The sequence below is a fragment of the Oncorhynchus tshawytscha genome, linkage group LG08 (assembly GCF_018296145.1).
Source record: "Oncorhynchus tshawytscha isolate Ot180627B linkage group LG08, Otsh_v2.0, whole genome shotgun sequence".
Lineage (NCBI taxonomy): Eukaryota > Metazoa > Chordata > Actinopteri > Salmoniformes > Salmonidae > Oncorhynchus > Oncorhynchus tshawytscha.
The window spans coordinates 53,054,586-53,082,266 of NC_056436.1; the positions used below are offsets into that span (position 1 = coordinate 53,054,586).

Genomic DNA, 27,681 nt, shown 5'->3' on the forward strand with positions numbered 1-27,681 from the left:
ACCCCCACAATGGGATGGTGTTCTTCGGCTTGCAAGCATCCCCCTTTTTCCTCCAAACATAGCAATGGTCATTATGGCCAAACAGTTCTATTTTTGTTTCATCAGACCAGAGGATATTCCTCCAAAAAGTACGATCTTTGTCCCCATGTGCAGTTTTAAACTGTAGTCTGGCTCTTTTATGGTGGTTTTGGAGCAGTGGCTTCTTCCTTGCTGAGCGGCCTTTCAGGTTATGTCGATATAGGACTCGTTTTACTGTGGATAAAGTTACTTTTGTACCTGTTTCCTCCAGCATCTGCACAAGGTCCTTTGCTGTTGTTCTGGGATTGATTTGCACTTTTCGCATCAAAGTATGTTCATCTCTAGGAGAGCAGAACGCGTCTCCTTCCTGAGCGCTATGACGGCTTTGTGGTCCTATGGTGTTTATACTTGTGTCCTATTGTTTGTACAGATGAACGTGGTGCCTTCAGGCATTTGGAAATTTAGGATGAACCAGACTTGTGAACATTTTTCCAAACTGTCACAGTTTTCCGCACAGTCAACATAGTGTAGGTAAACTTCTGACCCACTGGAATTGTGATACAGTGAATTGTAAGGGAAATGTAAACAATTGTTGGAAAAATGAATTGTGTCATGCACAAAGTAGATGTCCTAACCAACTTGCCAAAACTATAGTTTGTTAACAAGACATTTGTGGAGTGGTTGAAAAACGAGTTTTAATGACTGTAGAGCTGTAGAGGGACCCCAGTCATATGAGTCTGGCCTGGTCATATGAGCGAGTAATGGATTCCTCATCATTAATTAACACCCTCATTCATTTATTATTCTTGCAATGTTTACAGAGGACTGCAATTATGGCCCTTGATATGTCTGTATTACAACTGGAAATCTACCCCACCCCAAACCCCCCACCACCAAATTACAAGGGAAAGTTGAGAAAAAGGCATGGGCGCATTGTGTAGGCCTAAAGGGACCGAGTGGTAAGGCTCACTGACGCATCACATCATTCAGTGAGCTGTCCAGTCTAACCAAAGAAAGATGTGCACCGCTAAACCTGCCAAGGCTTACTTTGATGCTGAAAAGTAAAAATCTTCTGGATGGAGCATGATAGCACCGAATGCCGTTAGGGGCCATATAGACAAATGTAACATATTTTGTCTTCTTTACACATCCTTTAACAACTGCTGTGTCAAAATGCTTGACTGTTGCCAAGAGAAAACATTTGAATATGTACCACATTTTCTCACACTTTATGCAGAAGACGAAGTTGAAATGAAAAAAAAAAAATAGAGAAGGAATTAGGGACAGCCTATGGTCTAAATTGAATTAGCCCTGAGATGACTTGCAGTAAGAAATGGCATTTCAATACTCTCAGAGAGAAAGAGTAGAAATGTGAAACACATGAATGTGAAAGAGAGTGCGGTTCCAGCGACGCTTTTTTAATGTGCTGACTCCACTTACTAAGATGAGTCACGCATACATCAGTGCTGTGTTGTGGGATGAAAACCAACACCCCACAGCTCCTCAAAACACGCAGAGACACACTCTATGACGTGACTTTACACTGCAGTCTTTTGTCTTTCATGTTCCAATGATAACTAACCAGGCATAGAATCATCGTCATTCCACGTGTTTATAATCATTAAAACATGTTTTTGTCAATTTAAATCCCCCAAGTTTTAGAGAGCTCCTCCAAATTTCCAAGTGTTTCAAAAATAAAGCTGAGTGTTAACGTGGAATGCTGAGTCAAGTGGAAGGGGAAAAAAATAATCGTTAGCTTTTAGCTAAGGACACTTGTACAGGACACGTAATCCCACTGTAAATCTGAAACTCAAACTAAAGGGTTTTTAATGCTTCAGATCTAAAATATGGAGCTTGCAGAGTTAGAGATCACGTTTCACCGAGGCGTGAGTAGCTCTGTCACTATTTTATAGACACAGAATCCCAACCTGCTGTGAATGTTTTTTTTTTTTCCTTCAAGGAAACTTACGCGCTCGCTACTGCTAGACGCTGACACTTGCAACTCATCAAATAAAATGGTGTTCTGAGCAGATGCAAGTGGAATATGCTTTTATAGTTAGCACAATTTAATTGGCATGGCTCATAAAGTGATACCGTCAGTTATGATATAAGGATTTGGCAGGTTAAGTCTCCCATGACCTAATCAAGATGTCATTCTAGCTATGGACCATCATCCACATATAGGGAAAATATTTTCATTGTTTAAAATAGTCTAACGATTCAGAAACAAACATTTCAAGTTTTGATCACTATTGAATGATCTGATGGGTAAATGTATTAACTATTATATCGCTGGCTAAGAATGCTGCCCCAAAGAGATTTTGGATGTCTATTTTGATAATTGTCTTTAATTATTCCATAGTGACACTCCAAGCTTTTCATGTCATTATGTATTTCAGATATGTGGCAGAGGACAGGACGTTGACAAACTGTAAATTCCTGTGCCCGTGTCTAGACCAAACTCAGCCTGGGTGGGGGGCATAGCACTGCAGACACATTGTACCTACTTCTGGGTGATGATGGGTTTAAAACTAGGTTATCCATCACCGGCCTTCCTAAATCCACAGGACTCCAACTAATACCACATCCAAACGCATGGAAAGATGGAAAGTTTGACAAACATCCACACATACTGTACTACCCCGCCCAGAGAAGATGGCCATCAAAAGACTTCTCTCTACACTCAACAGTGTTTCATAGTTGATCAAATACTACATGATAGACATGGCAGAATATAGTATTGAGCTGGTTTCAGTTCTGTTCAGTTCTGCCTGACTTTTAACCAAATATATACTTCCCAAAACCCCACTATTTTTCAATTGCAGTGAGAGAGAAGATAAATCCCAGAGACTGGGCCAAAAGTACTTCTCAAATTTTAAATTAAGGAGACGACAGTGGCTTTCAAAGCAAACCATTATGATAGTTAACATAAAACCAATTAAAGGGCCAGCTGTGGGACAGACGTGAATAATAGTGTTTAATTTGTCTAATCTTAGCTGGAGCAGTGGGTGGTTGAGTGGGGGGCACTAGGGTGGTGGGAGTGCCTCAGGTCAGGCTGGTACCCTGCTGGCAATTGAAGAGATTAGGTTTTGCCATGGTGTGGTACAAATGCCATAAATGGTTGGCTGGCTGTGTTGTTGTTTTTTGTGCATGTCGTCCTCTGTCATTTGTATTTGGTCTGTTGTTCGGATACTTTTTGAACGCTGTGGACATGGAGAAGCTCTCTGGAAATGTAGTGCTCAGTTAAAAGGCTGCTACCGCTTGGCACGAGCCAAAAGGAGCTGATTGAGGAGCTTTTTCAAGGCCACTGTAATTTGCTCCCACACTATAAAATCTCTATAAATATATAATTTTGGAACTTGTTCATATATGTAGTTCGGAAACTATTTGTAAGTATATTTATTGTGCCTGTATAAAAGTAGGCATTTATTAACAGTAGTTGTAATGGTTAACATCACAGCTGATTTGGCCTTGTTTTCGATTTGGTTTATAAAAAATGTTAGGCTAAATTCATGACTAAATTCAAATGTGAATTGGTTTCGGGTGTGGTTTGATGTGGGCGTCTCTTGTGTGTGCTCGCAGATGGGAAGAGTTAGACAAATTATTTAGCCAATTAGCTTCAGACGGCTGGTGTGCAAATTTGGTTTTACTTTGGATACCCTCTCTCTGGGGCTAGTTAAGGACCGCCAATAAATTACACAACGTAAATGAGACAATATTTTCATGTTGCACACCTTTCAGTTTTCTAATTAAATTCTTTAAAAAATTGTTTATGAATTTCTATAGTTATAATTTGTTTCAGGTTTTCTAATCAATGAAATTTGGAGCTATTGGAATTTTTACAAATTGCTACATTGTGTAATTTACTGAAGCTCCCTAACGAGCCCAGTTGGGATATCCAAAGTCAACTCACATTTACAATCGGCTTTATGATTGGGTCGTGTGCAGCTGCACTCCGAATTGATGATTACTTGTGTGCTTCCAGCTGTGGGGATGTCGCCAGGATTGAAATAAAACCAACCTTAATTTACATTGTGAAGTCTCACAAAACTCTGTTTTGACAAGAATTACTTTATGACCAAAATTATCCTATTTACACTTTGTAGTCAATTTTGACAGTAGAATAAATGTTTCTGACTCATATCAATGCCACATAGGCTGTTTTCCAAATGGGAAGTTTTGGGACAGTTGCTCTTGAAGAAATGTGCAAGTGCTCATCACATACAGCTTGTGGTTTACAGTAGAAGTCGGAAGTTTACATACACAGCCAAATACATTTAAACTAAGTTTTTCACAATTCCTGACATTTAATCCTAGTAACAATTCCCTGTCTTAGGTTAGTTAGGATCAACACTTTATTTTAAGAATGTGAAATGTCAGAATTATATTAGAGAGAATGATTTATTTCAGCTTGTATTTCTTTCATCACATTCCCAGTGGGTCAGACGTTTACATACACTCAATTCGTATTTGGTACCATTGCCTTTAAATTGTTGAACTTGGGTCAAACTTTATGGGAAACCTTCCACAAGCTTCCCACAATAAGTTGGGTGAATTTTGTCCCGTTCATCCTGACAGAGCTGGTGTAACTGAGTCAGGTTTGTAGGCCTCCTTGCTCGCACTCGATTTTCAGTCCTGCCAACAAATTTTCTATAGGATCGAGGTCAGGGCTTTGTGATGGCCACTCCAATACCTTGACTTTGATGTCCTTAAGCCACTTTGACGCAACTTTGGAGTATGCTTGTCCATTTGGAAGACGCATTTGTGACCAAGATTTAACTTTTTCTCCAGACTGATTGTCTGGAGATGTTGGTTCAATATATCCACATAATTTTTCATCCTCATGAGCCATCTATTTTGAGAAGTGCACCAATCCCTCCTGCAGCAAAGCACCCCCTCAACATGATGCTGCCACCCCTGTGCTTCACGGTTGGGAGGGTGTTCTTCGGCTTGCAAGCCTCCCCCTTTTTCCTCCAAACATAATGATGGTCATTATGGCCAAACAGTTATATTTTTGTTTCATCAGACCAGAGGACATTTCTCCAAAAAGTACGATCTTTGTCCCCATATGCAGTTGCAAACCATAGTCTGGCTCTTTTTTATGTCGGTTTTGGAGCAGTGGCTTCTTCTTGCTGAGCGGCCTTTCAGGTTATGTCTGCATAGGACTCGTTTTGCTGTGGATATAGATACTTTTGTACCTGTTTCCTCCAGCATCTCACAAGGTCCTTTGCTGTTGTTCTGGGATTGATTGACTTTTCGCACCAATGTACGTTCATCTCTAGGAGACAGAATGCGTCTCCTTTCTGAGTGGTATAACGGCTGCGTGCTCCCATGGTGTTTATACTTTATACTATTTTGTTTTGTACAGATGAATGTGGTACCTTCAGGCATTTGGAAATTGCTTCCAAGGATGAACCAGACTTGTGGAGGTCTACAATTTTTTCTGAGGTCATGGCTGATTTCTTTTGATTTTCCCATGATGTCAAGCAAAGAGGCACTGAGTTTGAAGGTAGGCCTTGTACTTCATCCACAGGTACACCTCCAATTGATTCAAATTATGTCAATTAGCCTATCAGAAGCTTCTAAAGCCATTACATAATTTTCTGGAATTTTCCGAGCTGTTTAAAGGCACAGTCAACTTAGTGTATGTTAACTTCCGACCCACTGGAATTGTGATACAGTGAATATAAGTGAAATAATCTGTCTGTAAACAATTAATTGTGTCATGCACAATTAATTGTGTCATGCACAAAGTAGATGTCCTAACCGACCTGCCAAAACTATAGTTTGTGGAGTGGTTGAAAAATGAGTTTGAATGAACCTAAGTGTATGTAAACTTCCGACTTCAACTGTAAGTGTCTACATTTCCTCCATTTCATGCCCCAATTAAATAGAGTGGTGTCAGAACTTCTGCCTCACTAACCAGAACCAGTTTGGCAGGGCAACGTGTATTGCTGATTTTTATACCAGCTTGTTACCAACTTGACAACTTTATTTTTCTGTAAATGCTAGCATTTAAAGACGGTCCTGCAGTGTAAGTAAATCTCCAGTGTCAATGTAAATAGTCCTGGTGGGCATTTGATTAATTGTTTAGCAGTCTTATTGCTTGAGGTTAGAAGCTGTTAAGGTACATTTTGGTCCTAGACTTGACGCTCCGGTACCGCTAGCCATGCGGAAAGAACAGTTTATGACTTGGTTGACTGGAGTCCTTGACAATTTTTGGGGCTTTCCTCTGACACCCCCTAGTATATAGGTCCTGGATGGCAGGAAGCTTGGCCCCAGTGATGTACTGGGCAGTACGCACTACCTTCTGTAGCGCCTTACGGTCAGATGCCGAGCTGCCATACCAGGCATTGATGCAACCGGTCAGGATGCTCTCGATGGTGCAGCTGTAGAACTTTTTGAGGATCTGGGGACCCATGACAAATCTTTTCAGTCTCCTGAGGGGGAAACGGTGTTGTTATGCCCTCTTCAGGACTCTCTTGGTGACATTAAACAGCGGTGTTTAATGGACACCTCCAACCACTGTTCAGCACTGTGGTAACCAGAACCTTCATCAACACCTCCAGAGGAGGATTCAAACCACTATGGATGGCACATACCCCTCCATTATTTCAAGAGGCCTTTGTCATACCCCCATCCCCCCACTACCACCACCACCACCGCAGCCCGGCGCAATTCTTCCTCCTCAATACCCCCTCTCTCTCCTTCAAAACAGGGCTCTCATTGACCTTCCCAGTGCCTCGTTGTCCCAAAGTGAGTTTTGATTACTGGCTTAAGCTCTGAGAAGGCTCGCCTCGGTGGCCACATCTGATCTTTTATACTAATTTTGGATTAATGCAGGGTCTGCAACACTGCGTCAACACCGTTGCTGAGAAGGGCCCTGCCACACAGAGCTAAACATTAATCCCCCTTAATGCTGAGAGTCAACTCTGAGTCCTTATCAGAATTTGCCTTAATCTCTGCCTAGGCTGTACAAAACTCTCCACTGGTCTACGGTAAAAAGAAATACACCAGGGTACAGATAATGGCAAAGTGAACTGCTGCATGCAGATGAATAGGAAATCCTTTTTTACCTTGGAGGAGTTGAATGAGTTGTTCTGGTTAGAAGAACAGGAGTTGAGAGAAGATCTTCTGTACAGGGACGGGGTCACGACTTGAACTTTCTTTATTTTAATTGCCGCTGCTGTCTACATCTTCCTACTCATCCTAACGGTCTTCATACTCACCAGAGAGAATCTCTGACAAGGCCCGTGTCCTATCACAAGTTACACTTATGATAGCTATCCAATCAGCATCTGATTTGATTTGAAGAATCTCCTTCCTCCTGCCTAAGTCCTTGCCAGACTGTTTTGAACAACTTTTCCCCTCTTTTGCTTTTTTTCCTGTCTTCCCTTTCAGAATGCACGTGTTCTGCTCTTCTGTGGGAGCTAGTCAGTGACTGGAAGAGAACCCTCTCTTGAAGACAACCCTTGCCTGTAATTTTCTCAAAATGATTAAGCCTCTAGGAGGGAGCGGGTGACATGATCATCTTTTATTTCAGTGAATTCACAAGTCTGCTTTTGCTTACAATTTTTTTTATACATACTTTCTCAATCTTTAGTTATTGTGTGCGATGTTGCAATGTTGAGAGTCATTGTGCAATTTACAGCTTGTGCTGATTTTGTGTCAAATTGTACTCAGCAGACAATATAAATCAAGACCCATGCAGGAAACAGAACTTGATGCACAAGTGTGAAAAAAGGTATGCACATTTGGTTGGAAGTGTGTAAGTGTATGTTCAATTCAAGTCGCATATTTCTCCTAACATTGTTTATGTAGATTTGTACTTATTTTTTTTAACCTTAAATGGTTGACCTTTGTAATAACACACACACACCTTCTCGCTAAAATGTATAAAATAAATGTAATTTAGTTGATGATACTCCCATCCAGGGTCAACTTATCAGAGCAATTAAGGTTAAGTGAACTGCTCGAAGATACTTTGACAGATTTTTCACCTAGTCGGTTAAGGGATTCAAAACAGCAATTGAGGGATTCAAAACAGCAACCTTTCGGTTACTGGCCAAACACTCTTAACCACTAGGCTACCTGCAACCCTACATATTAGGTTGCTATATAGCATGATATCATAATATAGAAAGCTTAGCTTAAAAATATAAACACATCTCCTAAAGTGGATAGGCTATAACATAATTGACCTCATACAAATAACATTCCTTAGTAAATTAAATACATGTTTAATTGATATTAAACTGGGCTTCATCAACAACAACGTATGGTCAGACTCAACATTACATATAGGCCAGAAGAGGCACTCGAGCAACTACCAGTAGAAAGCCTATAATTACCGTTTAATTATTGCCAGTTACCAGTTACATCGTAATAACCAATTTAATGGACATTGTAAAACAATATTAGCTCGTAAGTAGGCAATACAATACAGTGACCCTGTGACAGTGCCCATGGAATGTAAAGTGTATGACCTAATGGTAACACTTTACAATAAGTCTCTGTTATGCCTGTACCAACACAGTTACCTTTTCTTGTAATTATACTTTTTTGGGCACTCATTATTAGTTTAGATTTAGTTACAATTGAAACAGCTAGTAACAATGCTAATGACCTTGTAGCTTGCACATGTTTAATGGTGCTGGATGCTCGAGTGTGATGTTGGTGCAATTGCAAATATGTTTAATTGCATTTGACATAATAAATCTAAAAAATGCCTTGGGGGGAGGGAATATATACGAGAAAGCTCAGGAAATATATTGTTTTTATTGGACATATATTTAACCCCTTTTTTTGTTGGCACAAAACAACCTGCATACTTACATTTTTTTTTGCGGTACTGGGTTATCTTCAGACAAGTCCTGTGAACTATTGGGGGTTGTAGACCAAAACTGAGATTACCATCTTGTTCGTGAGAATATCCCCTTTGCATAGGGGGTCATATTAGTTTGTAGACAAAACGGTTTGGACGCTACAGACAGAAGTTGGCACATCGGCGGTACCGACTTCAGACGAGTCCCGTGGGGCTTGTGGGGGGTCATAGATAAAAACAGAGAATACCATCGTATTTGTGAGAAGCTAATCTTTACGTTTAGTGCTCTAACCGTTCAGACCCTGCAGATGTGTTCGTGAGAAGACCAATTTCCGGGATGTCTCATGCTCTGACAAAAACTGCTGTAGCTCGGCCACCTTCCACTGCAGATGCGGAAGGCCGACATAGGCGGATGCAGTGGATTGAGACACAGCCCATGCTATCTTAAACTGACGGATTTTGATGGGGATTTTTTATTATGTTAGATTGACACAAGGATTTAACAGCCTTTCATCCTTCAAATCACATGAATCCAAACATTCCCCAGCCAAACATATCCAATGATCCATTTGAGGGGATGCCATAAGAAAATAATTTTTATTTCACTCACAATAGGGGGAATATAACTCAGGGGTTATCTTTATACAATATAACAAGGCAGATAATGTGAATGTCAATATAGTGTTGTTAAGAAACATGGAATCTATGATTCAAAAGTCATTTCTGTTTGTTAATTCAATAAAATAATATTTTGTATGAGTTCACTGCTCCTGTTTCTAGCAGGAAGGTTTACTAAAGAAAATACAGGATAATTTCAAAGGGGAGGCGGGATTTCCTGCTAGGGAAAAGAGTGGCCGAGCCCGTTGGGTGAAAGAGCGCTATAGCGCGACACCAAAGGGAATGCCAGCGGGCTAATCTCGTTGTAACCCGAGCACACAAACACCACCGCTAATACAACGTGGAGAAGGGAGGCTGGTGTGACTGTGTGTCGAGCGGGCCCTGTGCATGTTAAGCTGGTAAAAGTAAACAATCAGCCTTGGAAAAACGGGGGCCGTGTAATTATAACGTTTTAAAGTAAACGCCATGGCAGAGAGTAAGCTCTTATAAAACAGAGAGCATGGAGTAGAAAAAGGTCTGGGAATGCCACACACATACCGGCATACTGAGGCCTTAACAGACTCACTGTTTAAAATGACTTTTGCTTTCACACGATCGGATAACACGCTGTTGTCTTTTTTAAAGTCTCTGTTGGCCAGTTCTCAGCTTTAATAAATGAATCGTTCTGAGGTTGGGGGTTGGAAGTTTTAATTGAACGCTTTCACTTTGGCTTCAAGGACTCCTTACGCTGAAATCCATCATTTCTGTTGGCAATGTTTTCTCACACATTCAGGCTCAATCGAGTTCCTTGTAATTATGGGTATGAAGAGATCAATGTTCGTGGATGATTTGGTTCCTATCTCTTTGGCCCATTATCTCAGTAGTATCCTTCCTGAACACTACCCTGTTCTCTACTGCCTTTTGCCCTTCCACAGACTCTGACTCACTAAATACTCTTTCCCTCCCTTTATGAGCTGTGAATAGACCACAAACCTAAGCTATCGTCCTTAATGTTGTACCTCTACCTCTTCTCATCCCTTTTCAGTGTCCTTCTCCCTTTTCAAGCCTCTGGGAAAGAAAGGGAAAAAACCCAACTTTAAAATGGAAAAATCCCTTAATGCATTTCCGACCTTATCTAAAACACCTACATATCTGTCTCCAGTCTGCTGCCTTTGAAAGGATATTTCAGGCCTGGGATTGAGTGGGAAAAGCTCCCTTCACAGGCAGGGCTAGGGATGAGTTATAGGCATCTAAGAAACTGGGAATCTCAGGGGCCTGACCATGGCTTTAGCACACAGCTCCAACCAAGGTTAGGGTAGCAGCAGAAACAGAAGCAGTCCCCAGCTACTCAATAATTTGGAGAAATATACAGAGCCAGGGAGAAAGGAGAAGGGAAAGGCAATGTTAAACTTTCTGTTTCTGTCTGAGTAAAAACACACCTTCTCTCTGTTCAAGCAAAAAGTAAAATAAAAAAAATATTAAAAAAGTTATTTAACCAGGAAGAAAATCCATTGGGACATAGGGTCTCTTTCGCAAGGGAGACCTAGCCAATAAAGCAGCAGCAGTCAACACAAAATGTAAGCATACAATGCAAACTACACGACAGCACTACAACAGGCCTACAGGAAACACGATACTCCTCCTCATCAGCGATTTGGGCCATAGTTTTAAACTCACTAAAGGGCACTAGTTCATCTAGGTCAGGAATGGGCAACTTTGATGGTGGTGGGTCCCTCAAAAAAATCAGAGCTCATCCGACAACCACACCCACACATGTAGTCAGGGCAGGCCCTGTAGCTGTCTGCGCATGTAAGGTGGAATGGTGGGTTAGCGACTTGAAATGAGTCCAGTCACTAACACAGAACAGGCTGCATACGTATACAATAAGTCACCATAATCAATTACATAAAGAAAAGTGGCTTAAACAAGCAAGTGGGACGCAAGCGCAATTTCAGTTAAGCTTCCTTACAAAATTGTCTACAGGAATTTTGTTGGACAGCTTATCATCCAACCAAAGACCGAGGTATTGCAGGATGTCACCTTTTCACGGGTGTGCCCCCAGACGGCAAAATGCTAACCTCTGGCTGAGAGCGAGTTCTGGTGAATGTCATGCGTTTAACTTTTTTGAGCATTCAAGACTAGTTTGAGACCATATAGGGAGGTCTGAGGTCACTGAAAGGCAGTCAGAAGCTCTTGAACAGCCCGAACCAGAGAAGAAACATTTGCGTGGATCACAGTATTATCTGCATTCAGATAAAATTTGGCTGGTTGCATTGCATTTTTCCAGGTCATTAACAAAACTGGAGCTTAAATGAAGACCTGGGGTACACCTAGTGATCTCAAAGAAGCTAGATGCAGGACAATGTTGTTTTTTATCAAGTGCATTTATGATGTAATTTGCCGCTGCCATAGCTATTGAATCATTACACTGGTATGAATGAGGTCAGCAAATTACTGTTCTGATGTTTTGTGATTGAAGATACAGTGCATTCGGAAAGTATTCAGACCCCTTGATTTTTTCCCACATTTTGTTATACTACAGCCTTATTTTAAAATGGATGAATAATTTATTTTCTTCTCATTAATCTACACACAATAACCCATAATGACAAAGCAAAAACTGTTTTTTGAAAATGTTGCAATTTATTAAAATAAAACACTTAAATATGGCATTTACATAAGTATTCTGACCCTTTACTCAGTACTTTGTTGAAGCACCTTTGCCAGCGATTACAGCCTCAAGTCTTCATTGGTATGACACTACAAGCTTGGCACACCTGTATTTGGAGAGCTTCTCCCATTCTTCTCTGCAGATCTTCTCAACCTCTGTCAGGTTGAATGGGGAGTGTCGCTACACGGCTATTTTCAGGTCTCTCCAGTGATGTTCGATCGGGTTCCAGTCCGGGCTCTGGCTGGGCCACTCAAGGACATTCATAGACTTGTCCCGAAGCCACTCCTGTATTCTCTTGGCTGTGTGCTTAGGGTCGTTGTCCTGTTGGAAGGTGAACCTTCGCCCCAGTCTGAGGTCCTGAGTGCTCTGGAGCAGGTTTTCATCAAGGACCTCTCTGTACTTTGCTCCGTTAATCTTTTCCTCCATTCTGACTAGTCTCCCAGTCCCTGCCACTGATAAACATCCCCACAGCATGATGCTGCCACCACCATGCTTCAGCGTAGGGATGGTGCCATGTTTTGCTCCCGAGTGTCGCAGTGGTCTAAGGCACTATACCTCAGTGCTAGAGACGTCACGACAAACCCTGGATCGATTCTAGACGATAGGGCGAAGCACAATTGGCCCAGAGTCATCCGGGTTAGTGGAGGCAGGGGGAGGCCATCGTTGTAAATAAGAATTTGCTCTTAACTGACTTGCGTAGTTAAATAAAGGTTAAATAAATAAAAACTTCAGATGTGACGCTTGTCATCCAGGCCAAAGAGTTCACTCTTGTTTCTCATGGTCTGAGAGTCCTTTAGGTGCCTTTTGATAAACTCCAAGCGGGATTTCGTGTGCCTTTTACTGAGGAGTGGCTTCCGTCTTGTCACTCTACCATAAAGGCCTGATTGGTGGAGGGCTGCAGAGATGGTTGTCCTTCTGGAAGTTTCTTCCATCTCCACAGAGGAACTCTGGAACTCTGTCAGAGTGACCATCGGGATCTTTGGTCACCTCCCTGACCAAGGCCCTTCTTCCCTGATTCCTCAGTTTGGCCCGGCAGCCAGCTCTAGGAAGAGCCTTGGTGGTTCCAAACTTCTTCCATTTAAGAATGATGTTTTGGTACCCTTCCCCAGATCTGTGCCTCGACACAATCCTGCCTCGGGTCTCTACGGACAATTCCTTCGACCTCATGGCTTTGTTTTTGCTCTGACATGCACTGTCAACTGTGGGACCTCATATAGACAGAGGTGTGCCTTTCCAAATCATGTTCAATCAATAAAATGTACCACAAGTGGACTCCAATCAAGTTGTAGAAACATATCAAGGATGAACAGAGGAAACGAGATGCGCCTGAACTAAATTTTGAGTCTCACAGCAAAGGGTCTGAATTGTTTATGTAAATAAGGTATGTAAATAACAATGAGGCACATACAAATGCATATATTAATACATGTATTACTACACTCTTGGCGCTAACTATGGGTCAAATCCTAATTTGAGAAAATTGCTTTACTCAAACTTTTGTATTTAAAGTGTGAGTTACATTCAAACAAATAAAAGATAATATGAAAATATAACTAAGCCTTATAAATCAGGACTATGAAATCTTACTTACTCAACTATCTTACTTGCTTTCCTAAGATATCAGGACTATTCCCGTAGCCTTAGTGAAAATGTTGAATCAGGAAAGGTTTGGCAGTCCTTTCATGTCATCCTGCCCCTGTTCCCCTGCTTTTAGCACTCCTGCCCCTTAATATTAGTGTGACTATAACAGGCTGGACCGATCTGGCCCGGTAAATCATCCAGCAAAGGATAAAGTTCAAGTAGATAAAATCAAACAGATGTCAGTGGGAGGGTAGTCTTCATGACCCATAAAAGTGCTTTCATCAGAGAGCCGAATCATTTGTTTTGAATTATGACATTGTTATCAAAAGGGGCGGCAGTGGCCTGTTTGTGGGGGAATCGGATCTGTTTATGCGAAAAGAAGGGGAGAAATGCCCGATCCCAGCGGAACTTTGGGAAAGTGTGGTGAGAGTGACGGCTGACAGGCAGAGCCAACTGGGGGAACAGTTTGATTGACGGCTGTCATGTCTGGGTTTGTGTTTATGTTTGTGCAGTGGACTAGACATTGTGTTTTGTCTGGCTCTCGTCTACGCAACAAAGTCAACGTAAACATCAGTCCTCAGAGACAACTGAAGAGAGAGGAATGTGATTGTCACAATAGTTTTGTTGAATTTCATAGAATGTCATACTTGTGATGCGCAGATCAGCAATGCCTATACACGGTGTTTCCTGTGTTTCAAATGTAATTGTCTCGCAATTAAATTTGGGATAAGATTAAACACAAACTAAGATTCTGAAGTGATAAATTGAATCAATGTTGACTTTTTCTGTATCATCAGACACACATGGGACTTTTTTCTTTCAATTTTAGTCCTCTTGAAGATAATGCCATTGGCGGTCGTATATTCAGTGAAAGTTCAAGTCGAGGTTAAATATTTGCCTTATCTCGCAGATATTGTATGCTGTCATCAATATAAATGACAGCCTGGGCAACCAAATGTACCTTCGCACTTTTCTATAATGAAAAGCGCTATACAAGTTAATGAAATTAATATTGTTCATTGTTACCTTTTGTGAATCTTCCCCTGAATTTCTTTGATTTATGTTTTGGTAAATATTGTATATTTTGCCTTACACTGAGGATAAGTCATTCGTGAGAGTGTGTTGTCTTTTTGAAATTCAAAGTGTCTGTGATATAGGAAATGTGAGGTTAGTGGTGGAGGTGGGGGTGGGGGGACTTCTAGAGTTAGCTGGCATACATGTGTTGCACTTCCATTTCAAACACTTACTATGTGCTTGAATTTATGACTTTCTTAATACTTCCTTTTAACACATAACATAGCTCTTCATTTTATGTCAGTCTAAGACATACACTGGATTTTTGAAGCACACTGCAATGAAATAGAGTGAAACAAATAATTACCTCACAGAGACAAGCAACTGTAAGAGTGAAATCGGCTTCTTTTTCTCTTCTTTACTTCTTCTTCTTGACCTTGTAAGTCAGTCACGAAAGCATGTAAATCTATCCCCCTTTGAAAACTAACAGCTTCACTGGGAGTTTCACCTTGACCTTTTTATAGCGTGCTGAGGAAAACCATTGCATGTCTGCAACTGAAGCTACTTGAGAAACTTGCCATATCACTTCCTGGGCCTCCATACCATTGAGTAAAAAGCTTATTATAAGTAAAGTAGCTCTACATGAATGACATAATTCACTTATACAAGTGCAACAACTGATGTCTGTTATACCGGTCAATATGAACAACCTCTGAAATGCAGCACCAATTCCTTAACATACAAAGGACACATCATGACTTAAAGATCACGCAAAAAATGTTGACCTGTTCATTAGAAATGTTGAAACAAGACTGCATCTCTCAGCAGGCTATGTGTATTATTTTCACATTTAACACTAACTGCTTCATCAAACTCTTTTTCTATTTCCCACAGAAATGGTCCTGAATTGTCTGTTAAGGTTTTGTCTATGGTATTTAGTGAAGCAGGAGGTGTTTGCAAGCTGGCGGCAGGGCAGGGGGGTCTGAGAGTTTTTGATAAGGAGGCCCAAGAGTGTTGTGCTCCCACTAGATTATTCTCCCATTCACAGTGTGGGGGCGGTAGACAGGTAGTCAGATAACTCCTCCCAGCGGTCATAAGGCTCTTTATAGCCTTCCCTCTCAATGCCTTATTGCCTCCTCTGGCACAAAATATCACTGGAATATCACTGACTGATATAGCTGTGTTACTGAAGTTAGATTACAGCTATTCATTTTTGGTCTTTCAACATACCCATAAACATTATGGAACATTCATTCGTTTTAAGACTCAAAAACAGACAATGTCACAATTTGCACTCAAAGAATCTAGAAAAAAATAATTTTGCTGTTGGGAAATGTTAACTTGCACAGACAGGAGAAACTCATTTCTTAAACAACTGGTCACAGAGTATGGTAATTGCCTAGTATAAACAAGGATTAAGTCAGGAAAAGCTATTGTTTCGGGGTAAATTCCTTGCCCATTGCAACAGAGGGGGTATTTTGCCAGGCAGTGGTTTACTTTGAAACACACAATAGTTCCCCAAAGGATGTAATTACAAGCATAACACTAGTTCAAAAAATCTGCCTCTTTGGGAGTTGTTAGTCAACACCCATTATCCCTGGGTGCTGCATTGATTAACCTGTGACACATTTCTTTAACACTCTACAGGGTAAGTAGAACTGACTGGCTACGGATCCAACTTTTTCGGGTTCTGTAGTCCACTGAAACTGAGTGTGCGCATATTAGGATGACATTCTGCACATGTGTATATTCTCTACATGACGTGTGGAGAACATGCTGCTCAGGTGGATGGTGCCTGTTTTATAAAGTTAGGTAAAAGCTGAATCAATGTCTGTAAGACCACATATTGATTGCATTCAACATAACATAACCGAATACAATAGCATAGTATAACATTAGTCTAAGGCAAAAAACACCCAATTTTTCTCTCATATGGCCAAAACGTGCCACTATGCAAAATACACAGGTATGCTACAGTTTGATAGCACCATCTGCTCTAAAATTTGCTCAGTGTCCATAATTCAAACAACACTGTAGGCTACTTTGAAACAACACTGTGATTCAATAAGATCTTAATCCATGTCCTCATGAAATTGGTTGAGATCAAATGGTTGGTGTGCAGATGCCGCATGGACATTTCATCTGTAAAACTTGAAGAATGATAATTCACAATTGAATGCTGTGGTGTTTATCCAGTTCTGATGTAAAAAATACTATCATTACGTGATCTTGCAGCACAGGAGCAAAAGCTTTGGGATCTTAAGTCCAGTGGACTAAAGATCCCGAAAAGGTTGGATCCGCAGCCACGGCCTAAATAGAAACTGATAGGAAGGAACCTTCAAGGTAACATATGATGGAGAATTCCCTTATAGTCTGCGTGCTTTTAAAAAATATGTTTAACACATGGAAGTATTTTCCAAATTGTGAATACAGAAGTACTCTGTAATATGGGAGTAAATGTTTTTTGTTATTATTGGGTAATTACATTTTCACATTGACCCGCAAATGAGGCATTATAGACTCTCAGACATCACCCTATTCTTAACAGGCAGCTTGCTTCGACTTTAATGTCTCGATACTTATTTCCCAAAGATACCCAAAGACCTTGAGACCTAAAATGCCCGTTGAGTGTCGTATCCACCAGATGTGTATGTGATGTGTGCTCCTCCTAGGTGGGCATGTGTGAAGTCAGCGCTCCTCATGCGACTCCTGCATCGCTGACTCCATAAGAGACTGAGAACTCAGTCGAGATTAGTTGATATTACACGTTGACATTTAGCAGTTACAGGTGATGCTCGGCAGAGAGAGAGGAAAAGGACAGCCAACCTTCATATCTGCCAGAGGCGATGCACATAATGAACTTGCTTGGGTTTGCCACTGGACGCCCCAGTTATTGATAGTCGGCCGAAGATAGTTCCAGTTTTTTCTCCCTTGGGTTCCAGCACCAGCACGGCAGTGTTTACATACTGTATACTCTCAGTGTTTGCACTGTGGAAGAGGGCCATGGTGGAATTTTTTATTGACATCAAATGTTTAATGGGTAAGCAGCAACATAGCCTCTGGTTGCTGATGGAATGATGACAAAAGACTTACGCGTGACACTGAGTAGCTTCCTGTGGTAAAATGACAATAATATGACAATAATAGCCAATGACTGCTATGTTGTGGTGTAGGAAAGGATGACTGAAGGCTGTGAAAGCATTATTGTGTTGGAAAATGCTTCATAAAAGACACACAACTAGACTAATGCAGTTTAGCCTGGAGTTTATTAATATATATATTTTTGTCACACTTGATTTAGCTCACCCTGCATGCTGCACAGGCATCTTTTCACACTCGCATTTCTTCGTTTTACATACAGATATACTTGCCTTGTTACATTTTCCACGCCTTTGGTCCAGAGTAGAGCCAAGATATTACAGACGCAACCCCATTGCAGGAGTGTTCTTGCAATGCAGGACATTTGTAGTGTATTTGTGGTTTAAGAAGGCTTCTAAGATTGGAATTTCCACTTTGAAACTTCAGACTTGATTTTCCCTTGTTATAAATATATTAACCCCCCCAAAAAGGTCCATTAATTATTATCCACATAATAATTTCAACAATTTCATTGCTGTAGCAAACTGGCTCAAAATTAAGATCCTACATCTGCACCTTGCATGTCGTCGATCTTTCAGCTAGCGTGGGTAGCACAGTACACAAAGCTAGTGTCTCTGTTGCCTGACAGCAGATTTGCAAAAGAGATTAATTGAGATCCATCAACAGATCTCAGCCAACCTCCGTTTCTATTAAAGGATTTAGCCACCAGAGAGTGCAGGATATTTCTGCATTATGATATATGGAGCCTGAGTGAGATGTCGCATTAAGCCAGTTGGACAGTTTTGTTACCAAGAGTGTCCCGATATGTAAAGGTGAGACTGTACACCCCTGTCTCTTTCATGGTTTAAATGGAGAGGCAGCAAAATGTGGAGATTTTACTTCACCTTAACTGATAATAACAAGGTAACTTGTGGGCTTTTTAGAACGAGACATGGTTGAATATCTCTCTAGCTGGCCATTTATGGCTCTGTCTGTTTGTCTCTAGTTCATGGCTGATAGAATCTCATTTAAAATCAGACTCCATTCTCTATGATTGGAAAATACTCTGACCCTTGTCCTTGTGACCTTGGTCAATTGCCCTTCATTCTCTGTCTCTTCTCCCCCCATTCTATACGATAAACTAGCCAACCAATTTGGTTTCCTTTAGACAGTTTACCTGAGTTTTTCAGACACTATCGATCAATTGTTTGGTCTTTGAGCTTTGCCAACCAAACAGTATCTTGTGGAATTTACTCGACAGATGTGTCTTTAAAAGACAGAAAGGCCTTCAAAGAAGTGGACTTTCGGTAGACTTTAAACTTGTACAGTGCTGGATGTTGAATGAAGAAATGATCAGTGGTAGGAATATTGCGATGTTAGATCACATTCAAGTAGGTTCCACGATTAACTTCAAGGCCCTCAAAAAAGAAACCTCAATCAGTATTTACGTGGTTGATGACTTTAAAAGCAAGGAGTATGAACTTGCCTGACATGTAAAATGGATATCTCTTGACCACAAGTTAGAACAAAATAAACATTTGATCTTGTAGTGCCTTTACCTTAGTACTGCTTCAGTCATTTTGGCTTTCCAAACTCATGCCAGATATTCCCAAGGATTGTTAATTTCATGACAAAAGTTGATTTCTCTGCTAGAGATGGTGGTCATCCTGAGTCCTGACCTTTCTGATATGCCCAGTAATGAGTACATGGCAGCCACCTCCCTGGTACTGCCCAGATCACTACCCCGATCACTGTCATGATTGGTTGGACACAGAGAGACAGCTGCACTTGTAGGCTTAAATTCCGGTGGCAGCACAATACACTTAGAACGGATGAGAAACATAAATCACATTTCTTGAAAACAGCCACACAGTGGTCAAGTTAGACAGACATAAGTGATTGGGGACACATGCAGCATACATTCACAGAGTGAAAGTAGTGATATGCAATTTGTTAAGTGAACGTCCTGTCTATGTGGGCCAATGACATCCATTTTTGGATGCTTGGCCCCTTGTGATGTCATGCCCTCTGGATTTGATTGGTCAGCACAGTTTCCACAGAAACTCATGGAATGTCTGTGCCGCTGTGGTAGACTTTTATTCTGGGCCGGTACCCAGTACCAGCTTAGGTTTGGCAAATGAAGCTCAGATTTTACACTGGGGTTCAAGAGCAGCAATTTTATTTCAGAAGAGAATCCAAAAGCAGGCATAAATGTATCATACGTGAAATTGCACATGGGATACTGGAAGATTAATACTCTGAATCGGAAAGTGCTGTAATGTAATCCCAAAATCCCTTTCAGCTTCTTCATAATGCATAATTGAGAGAGATGTATGTTTTGGATATTGTATCAATGACTGACTGACTGAGCTCATGAATTCAAACCCAGGCCAGCAAGCTGAGTTCTGAATTACCAATCTGCCAGAACATCATGGCTTCCTCAATTTGTTATTTTCATGTCGGATATTCTGAGGTGAATAATAAAAAAAAAATGCAAATGATTTTCACCAACTTCTTCAAATTAACATTCAGGAACATCTGTGTTGCCTACATTAAAGGTCATGCTATCGTGGAAAACTATTACCATCACCCTGTTGCACATTCCTCCTTATTATTACTACAATGGGGGTTCCACCTTTTCATTTTAATCATTCCCGTAGATATTAAACTGCGCCTGCAGCTGGGGGCTATATAGCATAGGGATTTACAGTGGGATTTGCATCTTCCTGTCTGCAAGTTCAAATCTCTGTGTCTTCACAGATCAAATTATCATAACCTTCATCGGGCAGAATTGCATTATGAAAATACAGACCCGAGAAATAAAAAGGCCGTCGGCGATTCCCATCGTGTGCCCATCCATGTCTCTGAAATATGGTAGTTCTACTCAATGGTAAACGCCTGCGATGTTGTTCTGGTACGCACGGCAGTGTAAGTCTGTGTCATAGCACGATGCAGTTATTGTGGATAAGGTTGCTAGAGCGCTCAGTGTGTTTTATTGAAGTGACGCCTGACGGATTATATTTCAAGAGAGGCAGAGAAATTTAAGATAGTAATTTGAATGGGTTGAATATTATTAGTACTCGTTCATGTTGATACATCATTGCAAATGTAAACACAACATCTTGTAAAAGACATAAAAGCACAATCATGCATTTTTGCCAAACAATTTGTATTTTATTTTATATACAATACTTTGTTTTATAAAAACATTTATGAAAGCTAATATACACTAGCAGATTTAAGGCCTATATACAGACTTCAACGAAGAACTTGAGGCGCCATTGAATTTTTCATACTGGTGAACTTTCACCTATATAACGAGCATTATTTACCTAACTTAATACATCATCAAGGAGTCTACATACCCATCGCGTGACTGGCTATGATGCCATAAGGCTGAAAGTAAATGAATGTGACGTGGAGCACCCTGAGAAAGTCTATAAAAGCTGAAACTTTTATTATTATTTATTTTATTTTGGGAGTGTAAGCTGAGAGCGGCCGGGGCAGGTCAGCACAATCTCCAAATTGTTCGGCACCTCACGCACCGATATATCATCCTGGGGAGAGCAAAGTACACACCTACAGGGGTACCGTTATATTTCCCGATTAAACCAGGGCCAGGTTAGTGTGGGAAAAAGCTTCTTTTTTTCTCTCTTGCTGCTCGGGAGCAGGTCAAATCCTCTACTCGGTGCCCCAGGCTATTTTTCCTCTCTGCTTTTTCAGACTACCTCCACACCAATTGAGCAAAATACCATTCAGGAGAGAAAAAAATAGAACTGCTCCTCTGTTTCCACTTTAGAATTTGTTTAACACTCTAGGGTATAAATAATTTAGATCAATATATATGGAAGTTTAAGATCTTCTTTTGAAGCTGGTTCATTGTGAGGAAATTAAAGTGTGGTGCAGGGAAATTAGACACACGTACGTGTGAACACACACACACACACACACACACACACACACACACACACACACACACACACACACACACACACACACACACACAGTAATCTCTATTAAATTTCAGAAAATTATTTTAAAAGGTGGTTTATCATTCTAATATATCTCTGTATGCATATAGTCCTTGTTCATTTATTTGTCAGAGCCTGATTCACCTCTTAGTTTTCCAGTTTGCATATTTTTACATCTTTCAATTCTTTGAATTTTATATTGAAAATAACAATGATTTGTATAGATAGAAAATTATAAAATAATCTAAACAATCTCAGATATTAAACTTGATAAAATGTTCACTCACTTATTGGTTTCCCAATATTTCTTGCATCAATTCATGTATTAAATATATGACTTTAAGATAATGAATTTCCCTTTAACTTATACAAATAAAAGTGCACCATAAAATTACATACACAAGGTCTAGGTTTATAATATCAGATAAGAAATGATGTTTCCAAATATAGTATGGAGCATATAGGTTGATTTCCCAGACATGGAAATGAGTAATTGTGGGGTCAATGCAATATAAGATACATACTTATGTTTCAATGCAGATTCATGTGTGAACTTTTAGAAGATAGGTTTTCATATTACAGTAATACGTCAATTGTGAAGTTCTGGCAATTCTGAACTATATTCTTAAATAAAACACATTGCAAGTTAGGCTATTGCAAATGATTGCATAGTTAGATTTGTTTCAACATACAGTACATCCACTTTCTTTTGGTTTCAGTGATATGTCATTGCGTATTCAATAATTCCAATTAAGCAAGACAAACACATTTACAATCATTAACATTGACTTAACTAATACAGTTACACTTACTTATTTTCCTGTCTTAATGAACTGTTTTTCTTTTTTTTCAGTTTCCCTGTAAAATGTACCATTTAAAATGGTTTCTTGACTACTGGATGTTCCAAGTTGCATTGTCATGAACTTAAATTGCAAAATGTGTTGTTTATATGTGGCACTAGGTGTGAGGCATATTTCCATTACCATTCTCTTTATTTACCATCAGACCCCTTGACTTTTTTCACATTTGTGTGACAGCCTGAATATCCCATAATGTCCAAGAGGTATTATGTTTTTCAAATGATGAGTCAATACATTTCCAACCCCTTTGTTATGGCAAGATTAAATAAGTTCAGAAGTAACAATTTCCTTAAAAAGTCACATGATAAGTTGCATGGACTCACTTGATTTTTTTTAATGACTACCTCATCTCTGTACCCCACACATACACATATCTGTAAGGTCCCTCAGTCGATCAGTGATTTTCAAACACAAATTCAACCACAAATACCAGGGAGCTTATCCAAAGCCTTGAAAAGAAGGGCACATATTGGTAGATGGGTAAAAAAAAGAAAGATGTTGAATATCCCTTTGAGCATGGTGAAGTTATCGATTCAAATCAAATCAAATGTATTTGTCACGTGCGCCAAATACAACAGATGAAGACCTTACAGTGAAATGCTTACTTACTTACCCTTAACCAACAACGCAGTGTAAAGAAAATACCTTAAAAAAGTAGGAGATAATAATAACAAATAATTAAAGAGCAGCAGTAAATAACAATAGCAGGGCTACATACAGGGGGTACCAGTACAGAGTCAATGTGCAGGGGTACCGGTGTTGAGGTAATTGAGATCATATGTACATATAGGTAGAGCTATTAAAGTGACTATGCCTAGATAATAACAGAGAGTAGCAGAAGTGTAGAGGGGGGGGGGATGCATGGGTAGCCAAATGATTAGATTTTCAGGAGTCTTATGGCTTGCGGGTCGAATCTGTTTAGAAGCCTCTTGGACCTAGACTTGGCGCTCTGGTACCGCTTGCTGTGTGGTAGCAGAGAAAACAGTCTATGACAAGGGTGGCTGGAGTCTTTGACAATTTTTAGGGGCTTCCCTCTGACACTGCCTGGTATTGAGGTCTTGGATGGCAGGAAGCTTGGCCCCGGTGATGTACTGGGCCATATGCATTACCCTCTGTAGTGCCTTGCGGTCAGAGGCCAAGCAGTTGCCATACCAGGCGGTCATGCAACCCATCAGGATGCTCTCGATGGTGCAGCTGTAGAACTTTTTGAGGATCTGGGGACCCTGAGGGGGAAACGGTGTTGTCATGCCCTCTTCATGACTGTCTTGGTGTGCTTGGACAATGTTAGTTTGTTGGTGATGTGGATACCAAGGAACTTGAAGCTCTCAACTTGCTCCACCATGAGAATGGAGGAGTGCTCGGTCCTCCATTTCCTGTAGTCCACAATCGTCTCCTTTGTCTTGATTACGTTGAGGGAGAGGTTGTTGTCCTTGTACCACACGTTCAGGTCTCTGACCTCCTCCATATTGGCTCTCATCATTGTCGGTGATCAGGACTACCACTGTTGTGATCGGGAGGGGACTGAGCACGTAACCCCTGAGGGGCCCCACGTGTTGAGAATCAGTGTGGGGAACGTGTTGTTACCTACCCTTACTACCTGGGGACGGTCCATCAGGAAGTTCAGAATCCAGTTGCAGAGGGAGGTGTTTACTCCCAGGGTCAATAGCTTAGTGACGAGTTTTGAGGGTACCATGGTGTGGAACGCTGAGCTGTAGTCAATGAATAGCATTCTCACATTGCTGTTCCTTTTATCCAGGTGTGAAAGGGAGGTGTTGAGTGCAATAGAGATGGCATCATCTGTGGATCTGTTGGTGCAGTATGCAAATTGGAGTGGGTCTAGGGTTTCTGGGATAATGGTGTTGATGTGAGCCATGAAAAGCCTTTCAAAGCATTGCATGGCTACAGATGTGAGTGCTACGGGTCGGTAGTCATTTAGGCCGGATTACCTTAGTGTTGTTGAGCACAGGGACTATAGTGGTCTGCTTGAAACATGTTGGTATTACAGACTCAGACAGGGAGAGGTTGAAAAAGTCAGTGAAGACACTTGCCAGTTGGTCAGCGCAAGCTCGGAGTACACATCCTGGTAATCCTTCTGGCCCTGCAGCTTTGACAATGTTGACCTGTTTAAAGGTATTACTCATATCAGCTGCAGAGAGTGTGATCACACAGTCGTACGGAACAGCTGATGCTCTCAAGCATGTTTCAGTGTTACTTGCCTCGAAGCGAGCTAATAAGTTATTTAGCTCGTCTGGTTGGCTCGTGTCACTGTGCAGCTCTTGGCTGTATTTCCCTTTGTAGTCGGTAATAGTTTGTAGGCCCTGCCACAGCCGACGAGAGTCGGAGCCGGTGTAGTACGATTCAATCTTAGTCCTGTATTGATGCTTTGCCTGTTTGATGGTTCATCGGAGGGCATAGCGGGATTTCTTATAAGCTTCTGGGTTAGAGTCCTCCTCCTTGAAAGCGACAACTCTACCCTTTAGCTCAGTTTCAATGTTGCCTGTAATCCATGTCTTCTGGTTGGGGTATGTATGTACACTCACTGTGGGGACAACGTCCTTGATGCACTTATTGATAAAGCCAGTGACTGATGTGGTGTGCTCCTCCAGGCCATCGGAAGAATCCCGGAACATATTCCAGTCTGTGCTAGCAAAACAGTCCTGTAGTTTAGCATTTGCTTCATCTGACCTCTTTTTTATAGACCGAGTCACTGGTGCTTCCTGCTTTAGTTTTTGCTTGTAAACAGGAATCAGGAGGATAGAATTATGGTCAGATTTACCAAATGGAGGGCTAGGGAGAGCTTTGTACGCGTCTCTGTGTGTGGAGTAAATATGGTCTAGAATTTTTTTCCCCTCTGGTTGCACATTTAACATGCTGATAGAAATCAGGTAAAACTTATCGCCGCCTCTGGATGAGCATTTTCCTGTTTGCTTATGGCGGTATACAGCTCATTGTGTGCAGTTTTAGTGCCAGCATTGATCTGTGGTACAGTTTTTAATGTCGGTAGGATAAACATGCTTTCAGTTCGTCCCATTTATTTTCCAGCGATTGAACGTTAGCTAGCAGGACGGAAGGCAAGGGCAGATTAGCCACTTGTCGCCTGATCTCTTTCCGCGAACCTCCGTTTCCTTCTCCAGCGTATACCGAGCATCTGGGCCTGGTCGGGTGTCTGTGGTAGTTTATCCCTCCCGTCCGACTCATTGAAGAAGAACTCTTAGTCCAGTTTGAGGTGAGAAATCGCAGTTCTGATGTCCAGAAGCTCTTTTCTGTCATAAGAGATGGTAGCAGCAACATTATGTACAAAACAAGTTACGAACAACGCTAAAATACAAACAAAATAGCATGGTTGGTTAAGAACCGATAAAACAGCAGCCTCAACCCTCCGGCACCATCATTGGTATTGGGTTGAAGTCAGGTGATTGTGGAGGCCAGGTCATCTGATGCAGTACTCCATCACTATCCTTCTTGGTCAAATAGCCCTTACACAGCCTGGAGGTGTGTTGGGTCATTGTCCTGTTGAAACAAATGATAGTCCCACTAAGCGCAAACCAGATGGGATGGCTTCTTTCTGCAGAATGCTGTGGTAGCCATGCTGGTTAAGTGTGCCTTGCATTCTAAATGCATGACAGACAGTGTCACCAGCAAGCACCTCCACACCATCACACCTCCTCCTCCATGCTTCATGGTGGGAACCACACATGCGGACATCATCAGTTCACCTAATCTTCATCTCACAAAGGCACAGTGGTGAAACCAAACATCTCTCATTTGGACTAATCAGACCAAAGGACAGATTTCAACCAGTCTAATGTCCATTGTTTGTGTTTCTTAGCCCATGCAAGTCTCTTCTTCTTATTGGAGTCCTTTAGTAGTGGTTTCACACAGTCTCATCTGAACAGTTGATGTTGAGATGTGTCTGTTACTTAAACTCTGTGAAGCATTTATTTGGGCTGCAAGTTCTGAGGCAGGGAACTCTTATAAACTTATCCTCTGCAGCTGAGGTAACTCTGGGACTTCCTTTCCTGGGGTGGTCCTCATGAAGCTAGTTACATCATAGCGCTTGATGGTTTTTGCGACTACACTTGAAGAAATTTCTTGAAATGTTCCGCATTGAACGACCTTCATGTCTTAAAGTAATGATGGACTGCCGTTTCTCTTTGCTTATTTGAGCTGTTCTTGCCATAATATGGACTTGGTCTTTTACCAAATAGGGCTGTCTTCTGTATACCACCCCTACCTTGTAACAACACAACAGATTGGCTCAAACACATTACGAAGGAAAGACTTTCCAAAAATGTACTTTTAACAAGGCACACCTGTTAATTGAAATGTATTCCAGGTGACTACCTCATGAATTTGGTTGAGAGAATGCCAAGACTCTGCAAAGCTGCCATCAAGCCAAAGGGTGGCTACTTTGTAGAATCTCAAATATATTTGTTTAACACTTTTAAACAAAAATCCATATGTGTTATTTCATCGTTTTGATGTCTTCACTATTATTCTACAATATAGAAAATGGTAAAAATAAAGAAAAATCTTGGAATGAGAAGGTGTGTCCAAACGTTTGACTGGTGCTGTATGTAAATGAGATATTTCTGTATTTCATCTTCAATACTTTTGCAGAAATGTCAAAAAACATGATTCACTGTCATTATGGGGTTTTGTGTGTAGATGGGTGAGACACTGTTTAAAAATCCATTTTGAATTCAGGCTCTAACACAAGAAAATGGGGAATAAATCAAGGGGCATAAATACTTTCTGAAAGCACTGTATATTTTGAACCATGGCATGTGTACAGCCATGAGTTGCTGAGCGATTCCCAGTTCATAATGACATGAGTCCATTACACTGGTTAAGAACCCCACCCTTTAGACGTCACCCCAGTCCAGCCTTCCCATTCACACACACCTACTGTACTATACTGTAAGTCTGTACTATACTGTAAGTATACTGTATGGTTCAGTTGGTAGAACATGTTACTTGCAATGCTAGGACTGTTATTTCGATTCCCACAGGGAACCAGTATGAAAAGGTACGAAAATATATGCAATCCCTACTGTAAGTCGCTCT

The 27,681-nt window shown here is 40.9% G+C and overlaps 1 protein-coding gene across 1 annotated transcript in view; it reads right to left on the reverse strand.

The window, feature by feature from the left end:
* Window positions 1-7,417, reverse strand: part of LOC112256328 (pituitary homeobox 2) — a 53,674-nt gene extending 46,257 nt beyond the window's left edge. The window contains exon 1 of the mRNA XM_024429497.2: window positions 7,095-7,417. The gene's annotated coding sequence lies outside the window, so the exon portion shown is untranslated. The remainder of the gene's footprint in view (window positions 1-7,094) is intronic.
* Window positions 7,418-27,681: the final 20,264 nt, after the last annotated feature.